Below are 4,852 nucleotides of genomic sequence, written 5' to 3' on the forward strand. Positions count from 1 at the left end.
TGTGGGAGGAAACTGGAGCATCTGGAGGAAACCCACACAGACAGAATCTGCAAATTCCACACAGATCGTCACCTGAGGTGGAATCGAACCTGGGCCCCTGGTGCTGTGTGGCGGTAGTAATAACCACTGACCACCATGCCACCTTACATACACATGGTAGAAAAGCCAGCTTCCACAAACTAAGGAAGTGACATACGACCAGTGCATGACTCAATAATAGAACAGCTCCCTCTATTAAGAAAGTGTTTATGGAAAACAACACAGCTTCCACAATGACAACAGGAAATATACACTGGGGTTGTTGTTGCTTGTTACTGCTGCATTAATAATATTAATGTTTTCTGCTGTCACAAATCAAGCATTACATAACAACCTTCTACCCTAACGAACAAGTTGGTATGGGGAGGTTGACAAAGTGAATTTTCACTGACAGGTAGAGGAGGGCTGGCATGGATTGGCACAATGGTGGGGAGTGGGATTTGGGGTGTGGGTTTTGGGAGTTGCATGAAAACAGAAATGAATCAGGTGACCCATATAATGCCTGTTGTTTGCACAACCACTTCAAAAGCACAAAGGTGGGAAGAGGGATTGAGGGGAGGTTTAAATTGCAAACTAGAGGGGTATAATAAATTAAAAGGAAAGCTGCAGACCTTCATCTTTAAAGTCAAAAATACAACTGAGATATCACAAATAGAAGAAATATGAATATTCATATCACAATACATATCTATTACACTGTAATATAATTAGCTCGACATTACATTTGTACCTCATTACACAACCATTTCAAAATGGGCAGTAACACTGTTAAAAGGTTAAGTAGCACATTCTTAACAGGACAAAACAGAATATAATTATAATAATTACAATTATAATAATTGTGTGGACAATATAAAATGGCTGGACTGTCCTTTTTCATTATTTTCATTATTAAGGTTCGCTTCATTCCTTTTCAAACAATTTCACGTGTCATTTAAATGCATTCTTGCTAAATCACAGCTGGCTCTGCACATCCACCCAGTCATTGCCCAGTACGTGTTTCTTGATGTCTGCTTTCTCCTCTTTGTTTGTTCAGTCATGATTAGTATGTGTCTTCTGCCTGACAATGGTCATTATTAGTTATAGGTCTGGTACACAAAAATAGTAAAAGCCATAGCGCCAAGCTGCAAAAGCAAAAATAAACAACTTTGGCTCAACATGATAACATGAATTTTAGTCCAAGTTCATTGAAACATAAGATGATACAGCATACAAGGAAGGTCAATCAGTCCAGTTTGCACATGCTGACTCTTTTAAAGAGCCATCCAATTAGTTTCACTTGCCTGCCCTTTCCCCACAGCCATAATCTTTTTTCCCTTGCAAGTATTTCATCCAAATACCTTCTGAAAAGTATTATTTTTTGGTAACATCAACTTTTCAGGCAAAGGATTTCAGGTCACAACTTCCCATAAGTAAAACAAAACATCTTCTTTCCGTTTTGATTATGTTGCCAATTACCTTGAATTTAAAGCCTCTTGTTTCTGCCCCCTTATTAAACATTTCCCACACAGATCTTCCGAGAGTGAAAGAGCATGTAGTTTGTGGTGCAGATCAAGAAATAATGGGACAAAGATTTAATTGCAGAAGAGGAATTCAATTTCAATCAGATGTAATTACATTTTTCAAAAACAGGATTGATAAAATTAAGTTTCAGACAGTATTACGGTTTAATTTATTTCTCAGCTTCACCTTGTACTTTTCCTGCTACAGACCATAATTTCATTCTGGCCTGTTGAAAGTCTTCATGGGTTTTCTAGTATTCAATGCATGATATTAGATCAGCTGTCCAAAACACAGTTTCATCAACAGGCTGACATGCATAATGCAGATGACATTGCCCATTTCATACTATCAGCCAAAGTCAAGACCCATATCCACATGTTTGTCCTTCCTCTCCATTCTCAGGCAGGTTTTATTGTACTTCCCTTCAGTTTGTACAAATCAACATCACAGTTGATATTTAGTTTACCACATGGATAAACTTTATCCACTTCAGACACAAAAGATTGAGTTAAAGGTACATTTTCATTTAATGTTTTGAGCCACTAATTTGTGGGAGTTACATAATCAATCTTTCTCCCATCCTCACTCAAGGACATAAAGTTTTATTGCACTTTGACTAGAATCAGCCACTCTCCTGTGTGTCTAAGGGGCCATTGCAAAGCTCAACTTGCTCCAACATAAACATACCTAAGATCATATTTGTTCAGACAGAATTGGGAGGAAATGACTAAGAGCAGAAATTACACTCCTGTATCTTCCCTTCCCTTGATTCAATTGCTTTTGAAAAAAGTACTTTGTTCAATATGATAGTTCAGAACATAATAACCCAAAAATTGTCTTTTGGATCATGTATGCTTTAGCTACCTAGTCTCAATCCGGTAAGTGGTTTGAAGCTTCTATTGGGTAATACTCCATTTATTCTGCCTGCCTCAAATCATCATTCTTCTGCACAAACATTGAAAGCCTTTCATAGCTTGTAGTAAAAAGGTACATGTTTAGTGAACAATGAGAAGGTTACTTTTGTGCCATCAAGTGACGGTAGGAGATTTCCTCAATTGTAATCCTAGCTCTGAAAAGTATGCTTGCAATTTCAGCACAAGCAATTTCACCACAAATAAGTCCCCTACCCCTGTATTTTATGAAGCTTCCAAACATTTAAATCTGGACAAATGTGACCTTACCTCAATTAAAAGCACTATTATACTGAATGCTCCAACCAGATGAACATAATTCCGAAAATTCTCTGCAATCATTGAGAAACATCCCTGAAACAAGAAACATTAGCAATTACCTTGTGCAAGTTTCAACACTGCTACAACCTAAAATTTAATGAATGCCTTCAAGACTACATATATTTCCTATGTATGTTGAATTGTGATGATTTGGAATGCACTGACTGAAAGAACAATTAAGAGCAATTAAAACAAATTCATTAGTAACTTTGGAAATAGACTAGGGTATTTTCTAGAACAGGAAAATTTTCAGGGTAATGGAAGAAGAGCAGAAGAATGGAATTAATTGAATTTCACTTCCAAAGAGCTATCACATGCAGGGTGGGCCATATGCCCTCCTTCTGGGCCTCCTTTCTATGAACTCAACTTGGACTCTCACTGGAACAGTTGCAAGAATAGTAATAGGCCATTCACAGTCCCCATGTCTGGTCCACCATCCAATGACATCATACTTGCACAAGTAGCAATGGTTCAAGAAGGTGCTCACCATCACCTTTTCAAAGGACAATTATGATGAGCAGGCCTTTCCAGTGATGCTATGTCCATGTAGGAACTTAAGAAATTTTGTCTCTCAATTCCAACTTCCAATCCGTAACCTCCAGAGACTGGTGCTTACTTTACTACACTACATCAAAATTATAATCATGTTTGAGTGACTTCAGTGATTAAAAAAAATCAATCCGGAAATCACACTGAGTTGCAACCAATTCCCTTCCACAATAAATGCTCCATGTACATTTTCTATTTACCTTACTGTTTATGTAACCAGCACCTCCCTGAAAACATCTATTCTTGTCAAGGAAGATAAGGACTGTATTGTTCTTCTTACAACACGCTTCAGGTAGCAGCATATTGGGGAAGAGTTCGTGAAATGAGGAATTCTGTCCAAAATCTTGAGGCCCATTTACACCACAGCAGGAAAACTGAAATGACAAGAAATAAATATGATGGCTTTGATGCAAATTCCACTTTGCCACGAATTGAATATTAAAGGACAGGGGAAGCCAGAAGAAGAGCAGAATTAGGGTGGATGGGTGATGCAAACAACACCAATCATCACCTGAGCCTCAACGGAGTAGGTAGCGTGATGATGCTGTCACCTTTAAAGGTCATTTTGCCCTTTTTCTTTGAAGAGAGGTTGTAAGACAGAGGTACCAAACTGGCTACTTGAAGTGGCTTCAGTAAACAGCTTGTGAGGCCTTCAGGGTTTTCAAAATTGGAACAATGGAAGCAGCCTAGGTGTGGACAGCTCTCACAGATCCAGATTTTTGGAATTTGGTTTCTTCAGTAACTCAGAAGTCTTTGGGATCTCAAGAGTTGGAAGCATCAGTGAATGATTCCTAGCTGCTCTACACTCTTGTATTTTTCCTCCTGGATTGCAGAACCGCATGTAAGAATCTCTGTCTGCATTTGCCTTTTTGCTAAGGGATGTGTTTATGGGAAGTTACGATATTGGAATAGTTAATCAGTAATAGGTGCTTTCCTTATTATTTGGTTAAGTTTTCCTATGATTAAGTTATTGATCTTTCTTTTGTTTTTATTTTAACAATAGTGTTTAAATAAATTGTTTTGCTAAACGTTGTGTAGTTTGATCAGTCACATCTGGAACACGACACTTCACATCTACCTTTAAAATAAGAAAATATTAGAGTGTAGGTTACTTTCTTAAAATATTTTAAGTGGATCTGGTCCATAACAATGGTGACTGAACAATAAAAATGAACTCAGTGGAACAGGTTCAGCAACATAAACAAGCTACGAAACAGCTCACTCTATAACGTTGCCAAGACTGTGTGTACTATAACAATGAACATGGGTAAGCCAACAGGTCAAGCTGACCAGATGGAATTCCAGATAACTGGTTGGCTTTGCCTAAGTCAATTTGTTATAACCTGGTCTGCTATTCCTTTTCCAGGGACCACAAGATGGTTCTTAATGCAGTCAACCAAGGGAAGTGTAGTGCATCACATGGCCAAGCTATTTGTCAATATTCATATTGTGAAGCAACTAACAGTAAAGCAACATGTCAACAGTCACTTGGGTAAGGCATAAGTTGACAGCTGATGGCTGTGCAAATA

At 38.0% G+C, this 4,852-nt stretch overlaps 1 long non-coding RNA gene across 1 annotated transcript; it reads right to left on the reverse strand.

Moving 5' to 3' along the window:
• Positions 1-37: 37 nt before the first annotated feature.
• On the reverse strand, positions 38-4,795 carry LOC122547784. Its single transcript, XR_006311091.1, has 3 exons — positions 3,524-4,795; positions 2,724-2,807; positions 38-1,163 (listed from the first exon to the last, which is right to left on the reverse strand). It is a non-coding gene; the product is annotated as an uncharacterized LOC122547784 (long non-coding RNA).
• Between the last annotated feature and the right edge of the window lie 57 nt (positions 4,796-4,852).

This window comes from Chiloscyllium plagiosum, unplaced genomic scaffold (assembly GCF_004010195.1).
Source record: "Chiloscyllium plagiosum isolate BGI_BamShark_2017 unplaced genomic scaffold, ASM401019v2 scaf_11967, whole genome shotgun sequence".
Lineage (NCBI taxonomy): Eukaryota > Metazoa > Chordata > Chondrichthyes > Orectolobiformes > Hemiscylliidae > Chiloscyllium > Chiloscyllium plagiosum.